This window comes from Dicentrarchus labrax, unplaced genomic scaffold (assembly GCF_905237075.1).
Source record: "Dicentrarchus labrax unplaced genomic scaffold, dlabrax2021, whole genome shotgun sequence".
Lineage (NCBI taxonomy): Eukaryota > Metazoa > Chordata > Actinopteri > Moronidae > Dicentrarchus > Dicentrarchus labrax.
The window spans coordinates 12,191,396-12,219,349 of record NW_026136724.1 but is presented as its reverse complement, the minus strand read 5'-3'; the positions used below and the strand labels follow the sequence as shown (position 1 = coordinate 12,219,349).

The following is a 27,954-nucleotide window of genomic DNA, read 5'->3' as shown; positions in this document are numbered from 1 at the left end:
AATATTGTAAAGAATGTGAATAACTAGTATCTGTAATGCCAGCACATACACATATAGATGTGTCATGCATGAAGCATCAGCACACACACGCGCACAATCACGCACAGGGACATCTCGGTAGAGTTGTCTCTGTATTCTTGCCCTGTTGAACGGATGACTTTCCCTCAGTGATAATGTGAAGCCTCTATCTTAGGCGGGAGCGCTGACGTCTATTAGATCTATAAATCATGTTAGGCGAGGGGTGGGGGGAGGGGGGGTAAGAGGGGAGGAGGGGGGTGCAGTGAGAACTCAGGGTCGTAAATCTCATTACCTGAGACTGCTGCCGACCCCCCCGCCGCCTCACCCTGTCCTCAATCTCTCCCATTATCAGCTGACCTTGACCGCCAACGCAGACACTTACACTCAATCAGGGCTGCAGAGGGTGCGTGTGTCTGTGTGTCTGTGTGTGTGTGTGTGTGTGTGTGTTGGTGTGTGTTGGTGTGTGTGTGTGTGTGTGTGTGTTTACCTGTCATATTTGTTTCATGATATTTGGAGCCCCTCTCTCCCCCTCCCTATCTTAAATGAGGCACAGGGTTTTTTAAATGAAAATATCAGTTTATTCTTGCTCCTGTCATCTTGTCATTGGGTTGTTTAATTCGAGCTTGTCTGTCACAGGCTCTTAAAGGGGAACACACGCTTTACTTTCAAATATTTGTTGTTTTTTTCATCTTTTTTTAGGAGTCAGTACTTAAAACTGAAAAATATACCTCATCCGTTCAACATTATTAAAAGTAGCACAGAATAAATGAGAACACTTATAAAAGGCCAGCAGTGCTTCACTGATGAAATGATCATTTATAAACAGAAACGACCCTTACGGTGAACTTCAGATAATGAGTTTATAGATTAAATCTCTCACAAATCACAAACATGGAGCTGAAATAGGCTCAGACTTGTGATGGCTGAAGTTATATAAATATATATATTTATTCTGGTTACTGAACAGATTGCTTCTGTCCTCAGTTCTGGTTAGCTGAGTCACTTTCCAAGCTGCTGTAAAACGGCCAATAAACGCACACCTGTAAGCACACCATGGTTCATTTAAAGTGTAATGATGTAATGTTGAAACACAGACCTGTGACTGTGTAACACTCATGCTTTAACCACTACGTCGCTGACGCTAGAGCAGAATAGGAGAGAGTTCTTATAGAAAAGCAAAATAGGTATTTATTTAATGTTAAAAAAAACCATCTAAATTACGTATTTGTCTTCCTTTTGAGGAAGGCAAAAGTGCTAGCAATGGCTTTATGGATGGAAATGTTGGTCCGCCACTGGTCCGGACTAAAATATCTCAACAACTAATTGATGGATTGTTATTTGACTATGTTATCATGTTAGTGTTAGCAATTAGCTCAAAGCAGTGCTGTACGTACTGCCTCCCAGAGCTAAACATGGCTGTAGACTCTTGTTTAAATTAATTTATGATATTGATGAGATCAGATTTACTGGTAAAATTGCTATTACATAAGCATTGTTGTTTTCCTGGCGGTAAATCTGCTGTGCGACTAATTGATCAAAATTAAAATCTGAAGTTATATTGTGTCCTATCTCTTTTTATAATAATTTTATCAATTGATTTGAAAGCCAAAAATGTATTATATTATGATATGTGGTATTGTACATACAGCTTTGCCAGTGCAGTATTTACATAATTGTTGAGGCCAAAAAAACAAATTTGAATTTGAATTGGAGAGACAGAATAAGAAAGGAGGGCCACATTCAAACCAGGAATATTGTAATTACACGGCATGTGCTTTGCCAGCTGCATGCTGCTGTTCTGTCTTTTATAACAAAGTGGTGTGTTACTATTGTTTATAAAAGCAATTATTCAGTTGAACTTGCAGTGATTTTCTGCTTTGCACAACGCCAAACAACATTTCTTTGTTTAACAAAATACATCAGACCTCTGCTTCTCATCACAACTTTACTTATAGTCCCCCTTTACTCAAAAATATTTTTTTCTTGTTCCTACAGTTTGAGCTTCACTGTGCAGAGTTTGACACTAAAGGGCCTGTTTTCACATTCATCTGCTGAAAGTGGAAAATCACAAACCTGCTTTAATTTGCAACTTATACAAGTGTGATGTAGAAACCTGATGCCACCAGTTCACATACACTGAGAATGGACTTTACAGTGAAGTAGGAGACATCTTGTGTCCAGGAGAAAAACTTTAAATGAACAAAATATTTATAGATTCTGGAATTTTTAATGAGGCAGAAGGAGTAGATGCCTTTCTAAAAAAACACACTTTATTGTTCCAACTATTTGTTCATGTGTTTCTGACCTCCAGTCACAGGAGACGTGATCACAGATGCAGGAAGCGTAGATGGATGTGGAGGAAGTACAACGCCAGCAATCACAAAATATTTCCTTTTGGCATCAGCAGCTAAACTTGGCAAAACTTCGACAAACAAAAAAAAGGAAAAAAAAGGCCTATCCAGGTCACGTACGGTGAAATGTCTCTTTGTTGTGTAAATCAAGCTTCTGGCAGTGCCCTTGGTTTCTCTGCTGACGGGCTGAGATCTCCTACTGCGTTATGACTACCAGCACCAGTGAAACCGACATAATGAAACTTCCAAACAGAGGCTGGCGCTGCTTGCAGTCTCCATATTTCTCCCACTTTCTGTCTGTTGTCGATCCCTCCTCCTCATCTTCTCTTGCTTTCTCTTATTTCTATTTCGTTTTCTTCTCATTTTCTGTCTCTTCCTCTTTCACACGTAAAAAAAAACAAAAAAAACACATTACTGCATCGGACGCATTTGTGCCATTAAAAAAAAAGAAAATCATTCCACATAATTTCATCTGTCACCTCAGGAACAGTGTGTCCTTATGTAATCAACTGTAGTCTTTTGAAGAAAAGGAAATTATTTGACTGCTGACGCAAAAAAAAATCATTTAATTAGAATTAATCAAATTAAAAGTAGCCTCATGCAGAAGTGGTGATAATTCTGTCTGCAGCCACTTCCTCCTTACATCATTTCTTCAACTCCGCTGCTTCCTCCAGTGCATCTTAATGGGTTTTCATGCCTTGAGCAGATTCAAGGCCGGAGCGGGAATGTGCTGCATTGTGGTATATCTGGCTGGTTCAATAATAACTCATATGACAACACTCTCAGCTATCACACAACCCCCAAACTGTCACTGTCCCACCACTGTGCCTTTGGGAAGACAAGTTCACCCTGAATAATTTAGCCACAGTAGTCAGTGAGCGAGTTTGCCCAGAGGAAGCTCTTGAAAAGTACATCATGTCTACCCCGAGGCATGATTCATGGCATGGTGACAGCTTCAGTCATGTCTGATAGCTGAGGATGTGCACAGCACTAATCACTAGTAAATCCAGGTATATCACACTGTAATAGAGGACATGACCCGGGGCATGAGAGCTTCTGTGTGCTCACCAACACTAACAAGGTAGTCGATTCTGAAATAATCACTCTACCTGGATGTCTCAATACAGCTGATGGACACTTTTAAGGTTATTTAGGCTGGAATTATGGTTTAGCCAACTGTCGCACCTCGCAAAATTTCAACAATGCATTATGCTGACCCGAGAGTCAAGCGGGCTTGGTTGGTTGGATTGGTTGATTCACCTCAGTATCCATAAGAATGAGAGAAACATCCCACAAACATCTCTGAACCACCCCTGTGCATGTTCACCTATGTGAGAAACAGACAGCCATTATCTCCATTTCCAAATAGAGTAAGAGGGGTAAGAAAGCGACACTTCCTCAGTTTGGCACAGATAGTCAAACATTTTCTGTCTGACGTGACAGAGATGCTTTAACAGGTTTAGAGCAGATAATTTGGCCTCTTCTACTGTAGAAGCGTTTGTTTTTAATTTGTTAATCGCAATTTAGAGTGGGTGGAATTTGAAAATGGACTTTGGTGGTGAGTAAACAGCTGTGTCCCCCATGAATCCAAACCAATTTTCACCTGGAAAACAAAGTCTTATCCCTTAAGAATAATTTTAAAAAATGCAACAATCACATAAAAATTACACCCATGTTGGCTTTAAAAAAGATTCAGTGTGTAACATTTAGGATGCTCTATTGGTAGAAACTTAATATAATATTGTTTTCATTACGGTATAACCACCTCAATATAGGAATTTGTTACCTTAGAATGAAACATTTATATATCTACAGACACCACAAGTCGCCCCTTCATGGAGTCTGCCTATTGAACTGCCGGACAGACCAAACACTGGCTCTAGATAGGTGTGTTAACATTTTCTGCATGTTTCGCAGCCACTATAGTTTTTCCTTCGCACTTGGAAGGGGAGGGTGAAGCAAAATAGTTACAATTATACTGCTAGATACCATTAAATCCTAAACACTGGACATTTAAAGCTCTATACCATTACTTTGTAGGCTACAAGAGCGCCACCCTAGTCAGAAGGTCCAAATTTGTAGAACTGCAGCCAGTTACACTTCTGATGAACATTACACAGTAAACCAGGAAATACTTTATGTTTGTTATTTTGTCTAAACCACCTATATATTCAAGTTTAAAGGCAAATAAATACCATAGCCCTATGTGAAAATATACACATTGATCATTACATTTAGTATTTTCCATATTTCCCAGTTCAGGGTCAGTGGTATTTTTAGCCAATTCCAGCATGCATTGGGCAAAGGCGAGGTACATGCCAATCACTTGTAACAATAAAGTGATAAGATAATAATAATAAGAAATAACTTTATTTCCATTTTGTCTCCACACACACACACAAACACACACACACACACACACACACACACACACACACACACACACACACACACACATTCCACCAGTGTCCCGTTCCGCTCTGCCGGGCTCTCAGGACCACCTGAGGGTACCACATCACAGGTTTGTTTTTCCTGTATCTGCTCCATCAGAGAGGAGCAGGCCTCATTAGTGTGTGGCCCCTGTAGGGTCCTGGGGCATCTCAACCCACACAGCCAACCTCCAGTGGCCCCTTGGGCCCCAAGCCCCAAACACAACAAATCACTGAAACAAAAACGCGTGCTAGCATCCCTAATGCCTGAATCTTTACACTTCAAAAACACAATTATGCTAATGCCAGGAATCATTTGCCATTCCAACTCTGATTTAATGCGGCCTTTTAGTGGGGAAAGCTAATTAGAGGCTTTAATTAACATGTGCGACACAAACTGAAGAGAAGTGCGAAGGAGCCTGTCGATCATGGAGGAGCACAGCGAGAGCGGTGAAAGAGGGAGAGCGAGAAAGGGAAGTCTGAAAGCTATGCAAATGAGGAGAGGGAGCGCTACGGGGAGGCGTGGATCTCTGCTGCTACAACGGTTTCTGTAAATATCACCGTGACCCGTAGACAGAGTAGAGTCATCTCATTAACACAGATTGGAAGGTGTCACCAGAACTCAGCCCACGAGGGTCAGCGCCGATACGAGGCAACCTGAGCTTAGTGAGGGTACCATCATTAAAACTGTGACAAAACACAGGATTTAAGCTCATGTTCTGTAATGCAAATATTCTATTCCAGTCACATCATCCTTTCCCTGTATAACTACCTCAGGGCGGATGGCCCAGTGCACTGCTGGACACTCACTAGACCTCTATACTGTGCCTCTATAGCTGCAGATACATGCTGCCCGAATGCACACTGTGATTACATTAAAAAGGCTTCACACAGCCGGTATATGCAGGTTTCGGGAAATGAAACGGCAACATGCGGACACAGAAGTCGTCTCATTAGCACAGATTGGAAGGTGAGCTCTGCACAACTCTGCATTATTGTTGCACAACTTGAGCTCAGGATATCATCATTACAACAGGTAGATGTGAACAGATAGTGAAAGTAATCACCTTGCGTTTTTGCAGCGCTGCATTTTTACCCCTAAAAGAAAATGAACCGAGCCACACAAAATAGAGAATTGAAATAGAAGATGGGAGCTGAAAATAGGAAACGTCAACGAAATGTACCTATTAACGTCTAAGCTTTTATTCTGTTTTCACTTAGACTCACACATTCACAAAGTTCTGCTGCACAGAGTATGCACTTTAATATCTAATATAAAGATATTTCAGGGCTTTATTCATTTCTCATTTTTATGGGTTAAAGTACCATTTTTGCCACCAGTTTAAAGTAGTTCTTTTTTGAGTTTCATTAAAATCCATTAGGCAGCTGGGTAGGATGTAATTTCCATACTTGATCTATGTTACAATAGTTCTATTACCTCCTGATTAGTCGATTATATATTGCTTGGCTATGGCATCAGCAGATTTAACCATTTTCTATATAATCTTTTCATTTATCAGTACTATTTATGTGAGGTAGTTGTTTTAATTTACTTTTACTTCATTTGTACATATGATTTAAAGTCAGTTTTTTACTGCAGTTTATACAGACATGTTGTTTAGTTGATCCTGTATTCATGTTCTTTTTGTTTTATGCTTTCTAATGCAATTTACACATTTTTCCTTTGTTTGTAAAGGCTCTGTACTGTAGGAAATAGCCTTTTGATGCAGTCTGTGAGTCTCTGCAGGCAGAAGTCACTTTGCTTCTACTTTGCTGGAGCTCTCAGTGTAGAAATCTGACAACATGGCTTCAATCCTGTACAAGCACTACAGGTTTTCCTCTTGGGGATCAATGCAGCAGCAGGGGAGTGAAAGAAGGAAGTGAAATGTGCAGCTTTCTCTGATGGCTACATGTGTACCACTTTAAAATTCATAGAAAGAAGAGTCCAGCTAAGTCATGGGCGAGGATTACAGTTGTGGAGTATTGATCGTCAGTCTCTGAGTTTCTGGCCTTTTTTACTTGGTTGTTGTACGTTTGCCCAAGAACCCATACAGTGTAGTATTGTATTTCTAAATATACAGAAAGTGAATGAATAGTAAATTGATTATTCATATTAAAGTTATACATTTCATGACATCAAACTCTGTTTGATATTATTGATGTTTGATTTTTTTTTTGCCAAAGCCTCATTGTTTACTGTTCACTCTCCTATTTGTGTATCAGATATATATTATGTAACTTCTAGTGTAAACTGAACATGTATTATTTATTGCTGTTGCCATTTCCCATTTTAGTGTTCAACTGGTGAAAAACATTTATTTTTCAGTCATTTTTGGCCAGCAGGTCAGTTTTATCTATTTCAGGGAGTAATGAAACAAGAAGGAGCAGCCACAGTGAACTGTGACAGGCTGCACACTTCCTACTCCTCAGCAAGGTAACCAAGTTTACTGTGTCCTGCTGTTGTGCTGAAAGCTACACCCGCCGTGTGCAGCGTGAAATCAGATTGTGGTTGCAGCTTTTATCGACTGACCTCTTTATCAAGACAACATGAGTTTGTTTGGCTGCGCTGTAACCAGATACCCCAGCTGCTCTTCTGTTGTATTTCTGACAAAGTAGCTGCTCAACAAGTGTCTGCGGTAGTGTTAAACCACATTGGCTGTCACTAAATCAGCTAGGACGGAGATCCACAACATTTTATTCTGCAGTATATCATATATAAGTGGGAACTGAATTGAACCCTTGAAACCATGACCAGAACACTCCTGTCTTGTCATTCCTAACGCATCACTAGTACTGCTCACACTTCATAATGACTGATCTACACTTTGGGCTACCATCCATCATTTCAAGGATCTGTGTTATTAATCTTTGACAGGAGACAGTATAGTGAGGCTCACCTCTGTGATCAGTCTTCTGACAGGTCTTCAGGTTCAGTCTCAGTCTTCGTGGTACATCATGTCCTCTTGACCTGCAGACAAGATGTACAAAGAAAAACAGTGAGAAATTCAGTGTGTTGTAGGGAATATTCATCTCATTCCAGCCAAACTAAATGATGCCATTTTGTTTTTAGCCTGGAGGTAGAAATCTTTGCGAGACGGTAGTTTCAGTTCAATCATCTGTGTAGGAAACAATCTTCAGCATTTGAACAAACATTTGTGCCTAATGCAGTGAAATGTTTGGGTAGACTATGAGCTAGGCTTCTGTTCAATTTCAGCTGGCAACATACAATATCTAGAATGTACCTACCGAGCTTATTAGGGAATTATATCTGCTTTGAACCATCCAAACAAAACACACATACCATGATCTACAATGTACAGGGTCTATAACAAGCTACAACACAGACACATTCAAACAAACACAAAAAAGACACAATAAAAAACAATAATGTGCAAATATTAAAGAGAAGTAAGTGGCTGTAATCAATGTTTTATTATAATAAAGGGATCAAATGACTATGTGTAACGTGGGTGCTCATTGTTTTGGTTTTCCTCATACTGTTTTTTCTTGTTAGTTTGTTTTGGTGAACCAGCTGTAAAACCCAGCTAGAGTCAGATATTTATTCACATATTACGTTGGTGGAGACCAAAAACAGAGCTAAAGCCAAAAAAGGAGAGAGAATATTGGACTTGCAGTCGCAGTGGGGCAATAAACACGACTCTAAATGAATGATAAGGTCTGCTGGCTGTGTAAATAGGCAACTGTTTGCTAACGCGTTTGCCATACCAACTGACCCAAAAAGGTCAGTTACCGCAGGTATAAGTCATAAAACAAAACATTTTGTGACACATATGTCCAGCTGATATTTTACGACAAGGCTAGTCAAAACCAAATTTTTTGCCCAGAATGTTCTATCATGGAGTATTTCTTTTGGGGTTGAACATTAATAATTATTATATTTATTGACCTATATTGTTGATTAAACTTTAATATTTTTGCAACATTGTCACTTATTTGTATTTTGTATCTTAAAGCCTAACTGCAGCACTATTAGCAACAGTACATGTCTGCAGTCACGCTGTTTAAACACTCCCTGAATTATCAATGCAGCAAGGCAACATTGAAATACACCTCAATGTCAAGGTCAGTGACTATTAAGTGGTTATAAAATATGTCCTTCACTAATATGATACAGCACAAACGTATCTGTCTGAAGACATTAGGGATGGATGGCAGTGTGTGAGGTGAGCTCATACCGAACCTACATTAGAGAACCCCATCCCCTCCAAAAAGATCTATAAATCCCACCTGTCTTGAAAAGGACAAGATTTAAAAAGTGAGTTTGTGTGTGTTGGTTTTAGTGCCATTTAGTAGTGATTGTTGCAGATTGCAACCAACTCACCTCACCCTCTTGTTCCAACCATAGGAGAAACTACTGTGAAAAACGGTAAGCCAGTGATGGTTTTTTTGTTCTGTGCCACTGTAGAAACATGTCGGTTCAACATGGCGACCTTCGTCGAAGAGGACCCGCTTCCTCTGTGAGATTTATCTGAAATACAGTTTCGTATTTTCAAGTACTAATTACTTTCCAGATTAGAATTTCCATTAAATGCACATGATAATGATAATAGATTAAAATACATTGCCAACCTTTTAGGCTTGTGACTCATAAAAAAAGTAGTGTCTTGCTTATAGACGTATTTCAGACGTCTATAAGTTGTTAGTTACATCAGTGACTTCCCATCAGATGCTTTTATATGAATAGTATTATAAGTTGGAAAAAAAGTTAAATGTTTGTTATTAGTTTGGGAGCCACTGGGCTAAACTACTAACTGGACATAAAGTGACTAACCTTCAACTCAATCAGCTAATATAATGAGTGGAGCTGCAACAATCAATAGATAAAAAAAACACCCTATTTTGATAATCGATTAATAATTTTAGTAGTTTTTCAACATTTGCTTGTTTTGAGGGTTTGATGCATTTCTTTGTCACATAATAAAATATCTTTGGTTGGTTGTGGAAAGTTTCCATGGGTGCTTTTCACTACTTTTTAAAATTTGATAGACTAAATGATTCAGCAGATTAATCAATGATGAAAATAATAGTTCAGTCCTAATACTGAATAATTCTGTACTTTTAGTGAGACTTCGAATGGAGCAATTTACTGGATAATTTATAAATGCAATGGTTCTTTTACCTAAGTAAAGATCTGAATACTTCTCTCTTTAGGGAATGTAGAAAACCGTGTCCATATTAGGGTCATGGACCTGCAGTGCAGTAACACTATTGTTATATAAAAAAAGTGTGTTGATCTGAAGTAGAAATTTGAAAAAAATGAGGCCTCTACTTAAGAGTGCACCTATATTTGTATCTGTCCTGAAAGAGCAATAAACTCAAAGAGAATTCTCATTATGTCAGTAAACAGTATTTCATACCGCTCATGAAGAAATCAATATAATGTAGAGAGAGATGGAGCTGAAAAAACAAAATGGTAGTGTTGCTGAGGTTGGCATCAGAGGGGCCTTTATAGTGAACTTGATTAAAAGAAAATTGCTTTCAAGTGCTCTCAGCAGGCTGGGAGGTTGAGTGGGAGTGCTCTTGTGTGCAGCGCTGGTGGAGTTTCACAAACTAGGCTTTCAGGGTGAGGAAACAAGATGAAGAAATGCTCGGAAACTGCCTCAAGACAAAGAATGTGGAGGCACTGGTGACATGGTGGCGCAATATTACTGCTATTATCATTTTCAATACATTTTCATTTACATACCACTTCTGAGACTGGTGAAATTAATTTCTGTCTCAAAAAATTCTTATTTTCAACAACCTGTCTGTGATGAAAGGAGTTTATGTTGCTATGAACCTTGTACTTTTTTTTAATAAAACACAATTTTAAAGCAATCTCTCCGCGTCATAAATCAGATACCAGCATTTGAAATACGTGTCTGGAACCGTAACTAAGAAAATGAAAGAGGAAATGTGTGCACATGCAAGAAAAAATAACATCACATAATTGTGGATTTTAGCTTGTTAAGTATTCACCTGACAGGAGAGTCAGATGGGTCTTTAATTTTGGAACTGTCAAATGTGTGTAATTTATTCCCTCTTGAATTCAAAATGACATCAGGAGATCAAATACTGTCCCTGATTTCCATGAAACGTTCACCTAATTGGCTTTTAAAAGGGTGGAGTGAGGGCTAGTGAATAATTTAACTACTTGGTTTTAAAGTAGTTTGACTTTGGTGAGAATACTATTGGAAATCCATTACTGGGCAGGGTTAAATTTTTTTTTTTTTTTAGAGCCGTGATCCAGAAATTAAATTTGCATTTGATTTGATTTAAATTTAATTTTTTTCATCCAGGAGCTCATTAAAACGTATTGCAAATCTAGTCATGTATGAACCCACAAGCAACAGGAGCAACACCAAGAAAATAAGTTAAAAAAAACTACAAACATACAGTAGCTCCCATAATGTTGATTTAAAACAATAAACCATCTGAATTACCTCATCTTAAGGTTTTCTAAGTTCATATTCATCTGTGTGGATCAAAGAATCTGCAAATAATGAGAATTATTCAACGTTTCACCTCTCTGCATTGGGCTTACTTTGAGTCACACTAATGTTTAAACTCACTGTGTAAACATATTCACTGGTATCTGAACATCTGAAATTCATTTGCATATGCTCTGTAGTGTAGCATAGTAAACAACAGTCCCAGAGAGATTAAACTACAAGTAGTCTTCGAAGTGAATAGTTTTAAGTGAATTAATGAGCCTGTTACCACAAACACAATGTAGGTGTGTCATTTTCTTACTGTGTTCACTTTTTTTGCATTATTAACACTTACAGGTGTCAAATATGTAGATTTACAAAACTGCAATGTGCTTAAATCAATGAAATGTTTTCAATGCACATGTGAGTTTTTTATGATGAGTAAAGATCAGTTGGACATTTTGTAAATATGCTTAAACTGAGGGAAAACAGCTCACCTGGATCCGTCTCCCAGCACCTCTACAGCTCACTAATTATTATGAATTATTATTATATTGTTTGTTTTATCTCTACAATAACCAAAGTATGAGCAAACTAATTCCTGGAGTCTCTGTTGGTAGCTTGGCAAATGCTCCAGGTCAGGGAATAGTCATAATGTTAATCATACAATGGATAGATAGGAATAGATGGAATTAAAAGTGCATATGGGACATCACCCATAGGTTTCTAAAAAGTCGTTATGATGTATGATCGGCTCTAGCCTTCGCCATCTCGACTGCAGGTTTTGTTACTTCTGTGTTAGGTTGCCACTTGCTGGTTTCCCCCTTTTTCCAGCCTTTATGCTAAGCTAAGCTAAGGAACTCTTGAGGGTGGTGTCAGTTTTCTCATCTTCTATTTTCCCTAAATGTTCCTTTAAAATTTTCTATACCAACTTATTTCTGTTTAGTGCCATTTAGGTCTGGAATCAATCCCAGCATGCACTGGATGACAGGCAAGGGAAAACCCTGGAGGCGTCTGCAGTCTATCGCAGTTCAGACACAAGTCATTAAACTTAAAGGATAAAGTCTATAAAATGATATAATTTTATCACCCAGACAGTCTGGAATATTTTTAAGTTTCCCTTAGATTTTATTTTGGAAAGAAACTATGTGAGATGCCGCTGACAGTAGCTAGTAGTGACTTGGCATTAGACAGAACATGTAGCCCACAGACAGACAGCGAGACAAGATGGGACACTTCAGTGACCACGCTCAGATGGGTGAAATCCCCCGGTCTGACAAACTCATCCCACACGATCGATAGCTCCTATGACAACAGCCCCTCTCGTCACAGGCTGGAGAACAAGCTGTTGTGAAGGTCTGAGAATGGAAGATAGGCCCCGGAGGGGAGGCTTGATTTACGAGCCCAAGTCAAGATAGAGGCACAGTCGCCCACGCGCTGAAGACGGCCTTCCTGCCACATCAGTCTCCCTGCTCGCCTGCCCGCCTGCCTGCCTGTCGCTGTACTCGTCCTCCTTCCACTGTCTATTTGCCTGCCTGTTGACAGCAGCAATGGGCTGATATGACATACCACCCAGCAAAGCATTCATTGTGTTCTTCAGCTTCAGTTGGATCTGTTGGATGGTGAAATCCTAAATGTCACCTTTAGCTTGTTTTAGTTGTTTTTCTACAAACTATAGCTGGGGGGGGATTGTTGATGTTTAGATAGATAATGCGAGAGAAAGAGCTAATTTTAACATGTCATGTAGCTTTTCGACCGCTGGGAGAAACAAACTGGTGACATTCAGGAGGTTAACTGTGCTGCGAGACAATACAACCTCCCTGAGGTAAGAAACACAATGCATTATTTTGTGAGGGGGACGTGTCACCTTCAGGCGATCGTCCACTCAGTGGCATCTGTCGTCGCACACATTAGGGGAGAGAGGGAGTGGGATATTGAATCAGTTTCTTTCAGATTGTACAGAATGGGCTCACTTTGTAGTACTCCAGTAGTGATGCCTGAAAACATGTTTGCTTTTTAAAAGACATGGAATTTGTCCTCTTATTTCTATAGAAATATTGAATTGTAAAGACAGAAAAGAGGTTCTTTTGAATATTAGTCTTAGATTTAGATTCACTTGTTTCAGAGGACTGTAACATATGTCTTATTTTACTAGAAGCTGCAACTAACAATTAATGCACCAATTATTATTTTTGGATTAACTGATTAATCTTTTGGTCTATTAAAATCATGAAAAATCACATTCAATGTACGATGATTTACACAGAGGGAGTATATATGATCATAATAGAGAACCAACCAGTTTTTTCAATCAGTTTCTTAACGTTAGCAATGGGAAGCTGTATGAAAACTACATTTCCTGCAGATGTTTATCTAACCCTTTCTGTGCTCTTTTTACTGGTTTCTAAGTGGGCGGGGCTCAGATGGAAAAAGGTGATATCACTTGTGTCTGTGCACCAATCAGGATTTAGCAGCATTTGAATCATAATCTGACGACAGTTGGTGGGTTGGTTTGTCATCAGTCAATCAAATCCGATCAAACCACACCAACACCATCCAGATGAAGCAAATAAGATACACTTTTAATAAATGATAAGTAAAATTAGAGATAGATTAGTTAAGTGATGATTTTTATGGTTATAGAGAAATACTTAAGATTTGAAACTAAATTTAGCAAAATAATGGGCCAATTAGTTTTCTGTCAATTGACTAATAGTTTCAGCTCAATTTGTTTAAAACCATTAATTGGAGGGACATATTGCAGTGTGCAGTGAGTACCTACAACATCTTTAATGTGAAGTATAGAAAGAGAGGAAGTGGCATTTTAAACAACACCTTAATGAAATATCAGTGAGACCTGTCATCAGCTTGTTTAGCACTTGTCCACACATTCTGGCTACATTTTCAACCCCAAAGTCCTTCCAACGTACACTTGCACCTCCCCCCCCCCCTCCCCCCTCTCTCTCTTTAATTTATCAGGCTGCTGTTGAGCAAGTGAAGACACCCTGCCTCCATCTCTCTCCTGAGCCATATCAATATTCATGGGTCTGCCGGGTGCGTTTGTGCGATGGCTGTCTCATTAGCCTTTGATCCCCTTGCGCGAGGCCTGTCGAAGCGTTGATGCGCCAACAACAGAGCAGCGTTTGAAGTGTAGAGAGAACAGCTGCTTGCATTGATCTCCATATACTTTCTTCGCCATCCACACGCACGTCCACACATACACAGATGCTGCCCACAGGCACATGAATACATGCATCTACTGTAGGAGCGCACTTATACAGTCTGACCTCAACAACTGCAAGCATATTATGCTTATAGCGGCTTTGCACTGATGTAAAGTATAGAGCTGAAACGAGACGTTAATTTATTGATCAATAAATCACATATCATTTCCAAAGCAAAAACTGACTAAAATTCAGTTGTTCCAGCCTCTCAAATGCCAATATTTGCTGTAAGGTTTGGTGTCCTGTGATAGTAAACTGAATATCTGAAGAAAGAAAGGACCTTGAAGACGCCACCCTTGGCTCTGGGAACTTGTACTGAACATTTTCTGATATTTTATAGACAAAAAGAGTCATCTATTAGTCAAGAAAAATAAATCAGCTGATTAATCGACAATGAAAAAAATCATAAGTAGCAGCCTTAGTGTTAGAATTTACATAGCTCTATGTGTTAATCCTCAATCACACGATGACTAACTTGCAGGATAATGAGTCAAATCCGTAAAATCATGGACTCCATATTAGAGTTACATGTAGTAGGATAGTCTTTCACTCGATGGGCTTACCAACAGGTATTATGCAAAACACATTCCTGAAATGTTCAAGTCAGTAAACACTGTTTGAGCTAAGATTACACAGAATATGATTTGCACTGAAAATTTATAATAGGGTACTTTCTCTAACAAGATATAAACGCTAAGCCACTAAATTATACTGCAACCTGGAAACAAAGCAGTAAAAAAGCTCTGCAAAAGGCTCTCCTTTGCTACCACGAGGCTGTGGAAATTATGGAAATTATAGATTTGCTCGCTGAAATCAGGAATATTTTGGTCTGTCCCAAAAATAGCCAACAATCTGTTTTACTTTTTTTTTTTTCAGTATAATCCACAAAAAGCAGACAGAATGACATGACATCATATGTTATGCAGCCATAGCACAACTACAGCTTTACCACGATACCACTGAAAAACACAGGCTGTGCCCAGTTCTTGAATTTTACATGAAATGCTCCAAATAAAAGCACACAATAAGAATTACACATCACCCTCTGGTCCAAAAGACCTTTTCAGAAAGACTTATCACACTCAATCACCAAATTACCACCATACTTCCACTGTGGTCTTTGTTTTTACAGGACAGTTCTCTCTCTCTCTACTGCTAAGACATTTTCGACTGTGCAGCCAAGAATCAGAGGGTCCAGTTAGTATGACATCATGACATCTGCACAAAGACAGTCCCTGCGCTAGTCCACTCAATAGTTCTCCACTCTGCTCTCAAATGTCTGCTGTACGTAAAGAGCACAGTTAAAATTAAGACTAGAAGCTTGTCTGGGCTATTGCCCCCCTGGGAACAGGTTAGCAGATCAATACCGCCGATGTGCCTGATAACATTAGACCATCTTTAATGGCACTAATGAAGAGAGTGGTTGACAGATACTCAGGGAGACTTGGGTCAAGAGAAACAAGTCTGTTAGCCGCAGAGCCAGTTCAGTACATAAAATGGGGTTTTGGATCATTTTATAATGTACTTTAATGACTGTAGTTGCATTGAAAACTGTATCCAGTCATTACTTCCTAACACTTTAAAGGAATGCTACAAGACATTTTAAAAGATATAATCCATTCACTACATCACAATAGATCAAGATCACAGATGTGGAGAAAATTATGAAAATGTAGAGAAAATGATCAGAAATATGTGTATTTGAACAAAAATTAACAATCCGACCATTTTAAAACTAATTATCTGCTGTGAAATCTCACGCCTAACAAAATGAGGGAGTTACAACAACCTTTGGTAAGACCTGCACATGCAAGAAGTAATTCATTTTAAAGGTTTCAGTGATGCATTCTGTTCAGCACACAGGCTCAATAACTGTGTATAAAATGATGAAAAAAAAGAATAGAAAACATGTGCCAAGTTTCTGAGGTGATCGGTTCTTTTCAGTGTCCTTTGTAACATCAGGTCACACTGTGCTGAGGATGAGTCTGATTGCAGGAAATGTTATCAGTCTTCAAATGTCAGAGAAACTACATCTCAGCAGAATCGCTGCTGACATTTTGATAAATCAGACCCTATTTTGAGTCATATACTCACACACATATTCCACACACACACACACACACACACACACACACAGAGAGAGAGAGAGAGACAGAGCAACCTGCTGCTGAAAAGCCTCACACTTGGCAGGGTCTTTGCACACATACCACTTAACACCCCCCCCCAGCACCTGAGTGCTGCTGGTCCACAGTCCTGATAAAGATGAGGAGGGAGATGAAAGGAGGAGAGGCACAGAGAGGAGACAGTAAGACGTAACGTACCTCACAGCGGACGTCTTGGTTTTAACTTCAGGAGCTGCTGGGATGCACCGGTGAGGCAGGACTGTCGACTTCACCCCGTCTTCTTCCTCTCTGTCTTCTTTGGGATGGAGACTCAGGAGGAGAGCTGCTCCTTCGCTGCCTCCTCCCTGCCTCTGGCTTGCTCTGCTACTGTCTCAGCCCCTCTCACTATCATACCTCCCCTCCCATGCTGCCCCCCCTCCTTCTTTTTCCCCTCCTCTTTTTACTCCTCCCCTTTCTCTGTGACCTGCTCCCTCCTGACTCTCTTTTCCTCCTACACCACCAAACTCAAGGGTGACAAAGGAAATTAAGGCTTTTATCAATAGTTTTAGGGGGTTTATCACTGTTTAAACATCTGGTGAGGTGAGTTTTCTGTATTCTATTGTTCAGAAAATCCAATTTTGTGTGATGACAGTACATAATGTAATATGGCACCGTGGACCAAGGCTGCCATATTACATTATTTTCATTATCTGATTGTTTTTCCAATCAACTGATTAATAGTTTGGTCTATAAATGGTCATAAAAAAAAAAATATATTAAAAAAAAACAAAGGTATTCAGTTTACCTTTCATATGTATAATTATATGTTCTTTAATGTATCTTCAATCAAAAATAACTCCCAATTAATTTTCTGCTCATACACTAATCAATTGATCAAATAATTGTTTCCGCTCTATTGTGGATTCAAAGATGGTCCAATGTTACTCAGTTATTGTGCACAGATGAGGTAAATTTAGGCAAAAGACACTATCACTTTATTGATTCCCCTTTATTAAAACGATACCAAATGCAGAGGAAGAGCTGCAGATAAAGAGAAGCAGATGAATTCTTTTTAAAATTTCAGATAATTCACGCAATATGGAGATTGTGCACAAAAGGGGCTGAAACTCAATATCAAAAGGCTGTTGCTCATGTACCTTCAGTGATTGTATCTCATCACATCTGGCGCGTTACTCATAGCTTTCCCACCGTCTCAATGAAAAGAAACTGCTAAGAGAGTGGACTGACGAACACAGAGAGAAAAGTGAGGCACTTAAGGCTCAGTAAGGTGCTTTGGATAAAACCACCCAGCTGTGCATTTATACCACAGACTGGTGAACAAAATTCACTGTTACCTGCCTTTTTTAAGTCAAACATGCGTCAGATGACCACTCGTGGATTCCTCAACACTGGCCAGTTCTCAGTGTGTCTCTCTCTCTCTCTCTCTCTCTCTCTCTCTCTCTCTTTCTGTCTCCGTCTCCCCCCCCCATATAGAGCCCTCCACTGCCTCTGCCCCTGTTTCCATAGTGACACTTTCCCCGACTCTGGCTCAACATAATCAAGTGAACGGGATAGGGGTGGGGGTTGGGGGCGAGAAAAGGAACTGGGAGTAGGGGGGGCGTTGAAGGAATGGCCAAGATGAGAATGATTAAAAAAAGGGCAAACAAAGGAGATAAAGGAGCAAATAATGAATAAAGAGAATGTCAATAATGACGGTTTGTCAGCGGCAAACAGTGTCTTCGGCTCGAGTCCATCTCTGCCTGATGTTGAGTTCAGAGCAGGTGTTTTGGAAAGCCTTGGCATATGGCTGAAATAATTATCATGCTCATCAAACAACTGGATGGCCACTTGTGCTTTGTGACAATGCTCCCACCAGATCAGAAATGAATTATGGGATCGAACTGATCAATCTGAATTTTAATGCGAATGGTGCTCAGTACACGTCTACTGCCAGACAGAGATGGTGTAAACCATCCACAATATTTGGACCAAATGTGATAGTTAAGCTGTTTTGCTGCAGCTTTTTAGCCACGCTAGCAGCATGGCTCCGTCTGTCCAACACTTTGATCTAGACTGAAATATGTCAGCATATTTTGGGTGGATTGCCATGAAATTATATACAGACATTCATGTTCCCCAGTGATGAATCCAACTAATTTTGGTGCCACATTTCACTAATATATTTCAACATCTACTGGTTTAGATAGATTTAAACTAATTGGTACAGATATTCATGTTCCTTACAGGATGAATGTCACATATTAGTAACAAGTAGTTTAAGGAGTTACAGTTTGAAATTGAATAAATACTAATTCCCAATTTTGTGGTTGTTTGTTTGCCGTCTGCGAGTTTGATGCAAGGTGTCACCGCTTAGGAAACTCAGGATAGGAACCAAATGTGAGACAGGCAGCAGACTTCAGTGATTTAATGTAATGATTCTGCTTATAGGCAGGTGCAGGTTCAGGTAGGCAGGTAGGTAGATAAACAGATGCAGCTCCAGGCAAAGCAAAAAGCAAAAAACCAACAGGCCAACACAGGAACAAAGTAACCAGGATGAACTGACACAAAAACAAGGGAACACAAAGACTCAACACACAGGTGAGCGGAAAAATAACGAGAGACAGGTGAAAATAATGAGGGTGGGGCAGACAATCAAAGCTGCAGGGAAAATAGACAAAGACAGAAAGTGAAAAGTCACAAAAGGAGAAAAATTATAAAAGAAAACCTTAAATCCATGACACAAGGTTGATTGAGAGATGTTAAGTGTACAAAATGTTCTAGAACATGTTAAGCTGTGCCTGTTTCTGACCCAATTTTTGAGCCACACAACCTTATTTAGAGTAAGACCAAATTCCAAATTCATCAGGCAGGAGGCTTGAGGACCAATCAACTGGTCCCAAACTGACATGTCACAAATTTTAGTCTACTGATGTTAGGCTCTTGCACAGTTGGAGCAGAGCCATGAGTCTATTCCCCAAAGTTTGTACCTTTTTTCTCACTGTGCCTTCTGAAGGTGCCATGCAATTTTGACCACATAAATTGAGCTTTGGCTTTACATCGCAGACCATTTACTCACACAGCAGGAGAAGCAATTAAACAACAACATTTCTAAAAATGGGGTATGCCCAGCGTTAGCTTGCACAGGAGCTGGTGGTGAAGGGAAGCAGTTAACCTCTGACAAAAGAGGGAAATGTGCCTTCCATTACCTCTAAAGTTAGGTAGAGAGTGGGTTGAGGATGTGTCACTTCTGGAGTGTTGTGCACAGCTAGTCACCAGGGCTAAGTAAGCAATTAATAGTCAGTAAATACCCTACTGCTTGTGAAACCACAATGACAACAATTTCTATTTCTACATTTGAGGTGGGCTGAAACAAAGGTAATAAAACAGACAAGTAAAACACGGATCAGCATGTTGGCGTTGTCATTGTGAGCATGTTAGCATGCTGACACGTGCAGCTGAAAACACAGCTGTGTCTAAGTAGAGCCGCTACCGTGTTTGTAGACTCTTGTCTTGTTGCTGGAGGAGGGGAACAAAATGATGCTGAGAAACACACCACAAAGTGTCCTCACATGAATTATATAATACTGTTACAACATGCACACAGACACAGATACATTCCTTCATGCTGATAATTTACTAATAGAGCAGCTGGTCTGGATGTGGCTCACTATGAGGCATTTGTTAAACCGTCGGTATATGCTCAACAAATCTGGACAAACAAAGGTTACGTTTGTGTTAATGCTTCCATTGCTTTCTTTAAAAATAGCAGCAAGAGTCTCCAGGAAGAATAAGAATGATTGTGTTGGTGCAGGTCATTACTCTGCCACATTGATCACAGTTGAATGGGATTACCGTCGACTGCCGTCCTTCTTATGTGATCAACAAACAGCATCAGTATGACTTGTGAACTTTCGAATTCTCTATCGATCCCCGAGCTGTTGTGTTACTGCCTGACTCCCCCTCCGCCCCCCCACCACCACCAGGGAGGTCAGATGGCAGGGTCAGCCACTCGTGGACCTGGTACAGATTTAGAGTTGTGATTAAAAGGACACTTCTGCAGGGTGGATGCCGGGGGTTATGAGGATCGAATGTGGGACTTTATGGCTTACAGAATGGTTTCTCTGACCGCAGGGCTACTCTGCTGTTGTTGTGCTCAAGGAAAAACAAGATCCACCAGCAAGAGAAAATAAATTGCTCTTTATTAGTGCTCTGAGTCACCGAGCTGGATATTGAGCTACCACTTTGGAGAATATCTTAGTCCTTTAATGGTCTCACCCAGAATAAAAACTATGGAAAGATTGTTCATTATTAAAATTTTTGCATTTCTTAGTTCCTTTGGGCACAGACAGCAACAAACAATCGTTTATTCTCCAAACACAGTTTTTAAATTATGAAACTTCACCAAAAGGTAGGTATCTGCCTGTTTTTCTCTGTGAAAGTAAAATAAAATACATTTGTAATCCACAAGAGCAGTGTGTCAAACTGGTAACTGAAACATTTTACACATGTTTTACATACATAATCATGAAACACTTTAATGATATTAATAAATTGAATAATAAATCAATACATTTCCTGGATGCTTTAATATACTTAGTCGTTGTTGTTGCTGCACTCAGTGATCAGAAAGAGGTGGGTGATGTTCTGGTGGTTAATATGAATCTATATAACTAGAAAGGAAATGTTGAATTAAAAAAAGCTCCATTAATCAATTCAATACACTCAGGTGTTTTGCCAATACAGCCTTGCTTGGTCTAGTAAGACCAGTAGCTTATGGTGGCTAATTTTAGCCTTCTACCATAAATGGACATCTAAATGGTTTAGTCAAACATGTTTACTTTTTTGGTAGTATTACTTTACCCCATTCTGTTCATTAAAGGTCCAGTGTGTAACATGTATGTGGATCTATTGGCAGAAATGGAATATAATATGCATAAGTGTATAATGACAAAAAAATAAGAATGTTTTTTATCTAGAGAGGAAGTGGGTCCACCAGGTTGAACTGCCATGTTTCCACGAGCTCAGAATGGCCAAACCAAACACCGGCTCTTGAAAGGGCCTTTTTTATTACTCACTACTCACAAACTATGTTTTCCACAGCAACCATAGTTTCTCCTACACGCTTGGAATGAGAGGGTGAGACGAGGGGGTTGTAATCTGCAGCTACAGATGCCACTAAATCCCACACGCTGGTTCTTTAAACCCTCTAAAGCTAAATTACATTTTAAAACATACCTATGAGCATCCATAAACGGGACTCATGCCAAGAGAGATTTATCCGCCGCTTACTTCCTGGAAAGAAGCCACCTGAAAGAGGTCTGTTTCTGAAAACCACAGTGCATCCTGGGGATTTTTGGGGTCAAACACACTTCAACTGAGTGCCAGAGATTGCTCAATCAGATTGAGCTAAGTGCAATTATGGTAACAAATCTGAATGTGCTCCACTGAACAGTTGAGAGGACCATAGAAGGGTTAAATATAGCATGTGTTTGTGTTACGTTCGAATGCTGACACATATTTTACCATATGTTTGGATTTGTATATAAACAAGAGCTGAATATCTATCAGTTTTCTTATCATGGATGTCTTAGTGCTGTCACTTTTACATATTTGGAGCAAGAGCATATTACACATGTTCTCTCTCTCTCTCTCTCTCTCTCTCTCTCTCTCTCTCTCTCTCTCTGTGTGAAAGCCAAATTGGATGTTGGGCTTCCCCCTAGCCACCATGTTGGCAACATCCCTATCATCCAATTTGGTGATAGCCCTCCCTGTAACCGTACTACCTGGCCAAACACAAACTTGTCGGAAAGATTTATGTCTCTCTAACTCTAAATTCCAATCTCAGCCTGTTAGTTATCCCCGGCTTTGGTTTAGTTGGCAGAATGATTGACAACCGGCTGATTGGGGAGCCGTGGATTTCTGTGCCCTCAAGTCAGATTCTGGAGGGATTCAACCAATTACCGCTCAAGGGCATCAAGACAAGGTGCAGAGGGTTGACGCCAGTGCAGGTTGTACTCTAACCCCTCATGGCACTTGTGCACGCCAGAGGGTACAGTAGGATGCAGAGGAAAGGAACAGCAGAGATTACGGAAACACAATCAGACCTGACAGGTTATGTTTCTTGTAATTGGAAGAAAAAGGCTGTTTCAAGGTTTCACTCGCGAGCAATAGGAACAAAGGAAGAAGCCGAAGGTGGATGACAAGCTTGTGTTATTGTCAGTTATTGTGTATCTACTTAAAGGAAAGGTTCACCTAGATAATGGGCTTTTCGCTACAGCAGCATTCAGACTTTCGTCTCTCCCTGATGATGACTGGCAACAGGTCAAAATATTAAAAACTACTTTTAAGTTTATTAACACTGGTAATACTTCAAGTCCATCATTTGCTAATAATTTCCTAGAATGTTTCCTGGAAAGACAGATGTAATTTGGTAAGGTAAATAGGAATAGGACGGAGAAAAAAGCATCATTATTCATTCATTATTCATGTTTTATTAGAAACTTCATTCTTCATTTATGTGGAATTGTTTGCATGCCTTAAGACACATTTCACATTTGTGTCTGCTTAGCTGGGAGTTCTGCAAGTACTGGGGTCTGGTTTTGATTATGTTCATATTTAATTTATCAAGCAAAGAGACAGAGTAATGTAGAGTAATGTAAGGCAAGCTAACTGTCGATAATGGATGAAATATAGCAAAAATATCCCTTCAGGTGTCAGGTTGGGTTAGGCTGACAAATTTCAACCCGGGTTCGGTGTGGTGGGATCTTAAAGATGCGGTCGGGGTGGTCTAGACTTGTGCAGACCTCTATTAATAATGATTTATTAATGAGACTGTCTTTATTTTCCCTGTAATTAAAACCAAACTTATATTGTTCTCTGAGGAAACTTTAAACTCACCACTTTCTCAGTGAGCTAAGCACTGAAATGTCATCTCAAACCTAACCTATGAATCTGCCCTCAAAGGTTACAACAGAGCAGTATAAATTTAGTAATGCTTTAAAAAAAAGAGAGACTGTTCTGTTCAGTACACGTCTGCACCAAGCCATTTAATGTCAGCATGGAGTGTTAAAAGGTAACTCAGCATGTGCCATCTTGAGTTATTAACTGGTGACATCCATTTAGAGCATTTCCCAGTAGTCAGTGAACATTTACATTAAATTATGATTAATGCATTTGTTATAACTGGTGCTCAAATCTCAAGTCCAGTGCAATGAAAAATAACAATTGTCAGCAGAATAACTGAGGTCATTTTTAATAAATAAGGTTTATAACCTATTTATTATTATTAATATATTTATTGGTTTTAACTGGTTTCAGTGACAGACATTGTATTTTTGTTGTTCGTTATACTGGAGATGCTGTGGTCTATTGCTGTATGCATGTGTCATATTGCGTGTGTGTGTGTGTGTGTGTGTGTGTGTGTGTGTGTGTGTGAGCAGACATCAACTTGTAAATGATGTCTTTCATCTCTTGACTTCAGATGTGGCTGTCACACACTTCCATTATACAGCAGAATGAAGTGGGACACATAAGACAGACCGTAAGATGGGAGTGTGAGAACAAAGGAAGCCGAGAAATGTGTGTGCACGGACACACAAACACACACACACACACACACACACACACACAGAGGAATGGTTGGACTTATATATATCGACTTGTATGATCACATCACTTACATCGCAGGTTCAAGTAAGAAGAATTGTGCTGTGCTGAATTCTTCTTGAACCTGCGATGTAAGATTTCAGGACAGATAATCTTGGTGATGTTGAGGTGTGGAAAATGAATGAGCAACACTCTCAGCTCCCTCAACAAACACCACTGTGGTGCCCTTGAGGAAGCCACTTAAACCCCAAATCGCTCCAGTGGAGCTGCTCAGTGGCCAACAGCATCAGACTGTGGCTGCACTAAGTGAATGTCTGCATGAATTTGAAGCACAAGCCTGAAAAAAAAAGAGAAAAGAAAAGGAGCCAGTCAAACCCCTTCCAGGATATATTTTAAAAGAAATCTGAATCTAGGAAGCACCCACGGGAATATCAATTCATTTAAGCCAAGGCTACACAGTGTAAAATAAAAATCCCTTGGGGAAATTAAAGTGTGATAAAAAAGGACATTCGCATATTACAGTAGCAAACCGTGTTCACCTTGGATATCCCAGATCCCAGCGTAATTCCTTTCACTCTCTCCTATCAGAGTCAGTTCTTATGTTTTCAGTGACAGCTCGGACAGATCTCAAGAGCGGTGAGTGGAAACTGAAATTGCTTTTCAGTGTCTGCAAACTTCCATTCCCAGGTAAATTTTCTTTTAAGAGAATGGCTGGATTTCATGAGAAATTCTCACTTGTCCACAGCTGTGACACAGATTGTGGATTTTAAACAAGCTGTGATGATTCATTTATTTAGTGTTAAATCAAATTACGGCGTTTACCAACAGTGATTAACAGTCATACATCAAGTAATTAGTGGTGGAGCTCATTAAGATATAATGGAAAAATATACTTGTGGATGGAGTGTGCTGTGGTAAGACAGCTTAACCTGAACTTTGACCTCCCCTGTCAAAGGGGGACTAGGGTGCCAATAGCAAGGACCAGGTGACATTATTTCTACTTGATCATTTCAAGTTAACTTAAAACTAACAAAATAAGCCCTTTGCCTAAATCTGACACATTTGTGTACATCAAACTGATCTTAATATATGTGTCTGTCCCTGATAAATAGACTATTTAAGTAGATAAATGTATTATTTCCATGGATGAAACACAAATAGATATATAAATATAAATAAAATAGATAATAAAATATCTTCAAATAGGGTCAGGTTCCTTTAATATTTCTTTTAAAACACGAAGAATTGTATGATTTCACAATCTAAGAGTGCAATTCATTTTGCTGTGTTAAGCAATGCTTGTTAGTCATTGTGTGAGAAACTCGTCATCTTAGAGTAACCCAAGATCTGGTTTTATGTCTTACCCTAACATTGTTTCCCCAACCTTTGTCTGATGAACCCGCCCTGTCGGAGCGCCCCTTCATTAACACTAACTTGTCACATTCAAACTGGATGTTTTAAAACACTAATTAAATTAAAACACTATTAAAAAGTGGATATTTCTATTTCAACATATTTTCAAACAATTGAACTGTCAATGATTTTGGTCGAGTTTTACCATTATTACATTACTTTTAGCTATATATTTCAACCATTTATGCATTACTTATTACAACAGCTTATCCATTACTTTTGGCGAGCAGTTAACCATTTATCTGTTTGAATCATTTATCCATTACTGTTTAGGCCTCTCTGCTCACTTGCTGGACTCTCAATTACAACATGTAGCGGACTCAATATGCAGAAACCATTTTTTAATCAACTGTAAACTTTATTTTGTCAAATTAGTTGAGATACTCTTCAATCTTTCCAAGTACCCCCTGACTGCGTCTTGTTGGGACTCACCCTGGACAACCATCTTGATACTTTAAGCCAATAAATACATAAAATAGGAATAAAAATGACCACTGGATGTGTTTTTTTTTTTTTTTTTTCGACAGCTCAAAATAATTGATAAAAATTCAGTTTAATGGATGTTTGCTTTACTTGGTTTTATCAAAGACCCCATTAGTTAATGCCAAAGGCAATCCCTGCGCCTCTTCGGAGTGTGCTGAGCTGAAAACACAATTAGATAAACCTATACAGTAACAATTCACATAGCATTAGGGCAGTAGTGTTAAATAAGTTTAACAGACATTTGCTTGAGGACAGAGACAGAAGAGAAGTGGGGGTTGTTACTATTCAGCAGCAAAACTGATCTTAATGAGAGCTGCATACAGAAAAGGATAAGCAGCACTCTTCACCTTCCATACCAAGACCCTGGCTGCTGAGACGGCTTCATTAAGCCCAGCAGACTATGGGCTGTCACTCCTGAAAACGGGCAAGGCGGCCAAAGGAATGGGAAACAACAACACAGTAATAACGTTGACATTTACAATAGGCGTCGGGTATCATATCCAATTTCTCCCTGCACACCCTTAATTCCTTTTTAATTGCTTTTCCGTGTTGGTTCCGGGATAAGGCTGTCTCTCTTCATTTATGAAAGTGAAGAGATGGGGACACTGGTGTGTGTGTGGGGGGGGCTAACAGTGTATGTGTGTATGTGTGTTTGTGTGTGTGTGCGAGAGTTGGGGTGGTATCAGATGCTTAAGGGGGGCTGTTAGTTGCAAGGCCAATACTGAGATAATTGGTGCTTCTTTGAAACAAATCAAATACTTTTAAAAAGAGCTTTGATTAAACACTTTAGAAATCGAACTTTGATGAAAATAACTGAAGAATTAAATGATTATGATACACATGATTAATTATCCTGCAGCATGCTACTGAATGAATGTGTTCATGATTTTCAAACACTCATCCTTAAAGGATGGATTATGGAGCAAATTATAAACAAGAAGCCAAATCCTTGTTGTCAAATGAACATATGGGACCATTTAATAATCAACATTATCAGTGTAATTGTACCAAAAAGTGAGACAGGATCCAACAATAGATTTAAAATGGAGGGAACGGCCACAAAGAAGTTTGACATTTTGGGTAAAACTCATTTGCCTTCTGGTCGAGAAAACTGATGAGAAAATTGATACCACTCTCATGTCAACTGGAGACCAGAAAGAATGGGGAAACAGCTCCGTTCAAATGTTGTAAAGTTTAGTAGCGTTACAAGGTTGTGGTTTCAAATAAGTTATGTATGACTTTGTTAACTTTGCTGAGCCAGGCTAGCTGTTTTCCCCTGTGCCCAGGTTTTGTGCTAGCTGGACTCCTAGCGTATTATTCTTTTATAGTACATTATAGCAGTAGGTCTTCTCATCTAACTCTCAATAAGATTTTTCCCCAAAACTTTAAACTATTTGTGATCTACTAGTAATTGATTTGGTTAAATTCTTAGTCTATTTTTAAAAAAGAGCAAATTAACAAAAGAAAAATGTAGCTCACTTTGCAAGTCACAAAATCACACACAACCAACTGTAAAACCAAAACTTGATGGATTAAACAAACCAGATATAATGTGTTAATTAGTGAGTTTTAGAGTCCTTATGCTAAGCTAAGCTAACCAGCAGCAGCTAATTTACCACACAAGAGTGGTGTCGATCCCTTTAATATAAATACATTTTACCAAAAAGTGAGACAGGAATAACCAGTAAATCTAAAATTTGGGGAAACTGTAAATACATGGGAAAAAAATGACACCAGTTTTGTCCTGCGTTTTTTAAGATTGAGCAGTAAACAACATCAATCAAGCATCAGGTCCATCCCGCTGCTGACTGACTGGCGGCACAGCCCAGTGCACCACATAACTTGGCAACCCTGGAGTTACTTTTATCCAGCAGAGTGTGTGGTGGTTAATCAAAGCC

General features: G+C 39.3%; 1 long non-coding RNA gene across 1 annotated transcript in view; it reads right to left on the bottom strand.

Annotated features, from left to right (window-relative positions):
* The window catches only part of LOC127359221 (uncharacterized), a 50,314-nt gene extending 33,399 nt beyond the window's left edge, over positions 1-16,915 (bottom strand). Inside the window, exons 1-2 of the long non-coding RNA XR_007882618.1 lie at positions 16,775-16,915; positions 7,696-7,766 (exon numbers count right to left, since the gene is read on the bottom strand). This is a non-coding gene — a long non-coding RNA (uncharacterized LOC127359221). The remainder of the gene's footprint in view (positions 1-7,695; positions 7,767-16,774) is intronic.
* Positions 16,916-27,954: the final 11,039 nt, after the last annotated feature.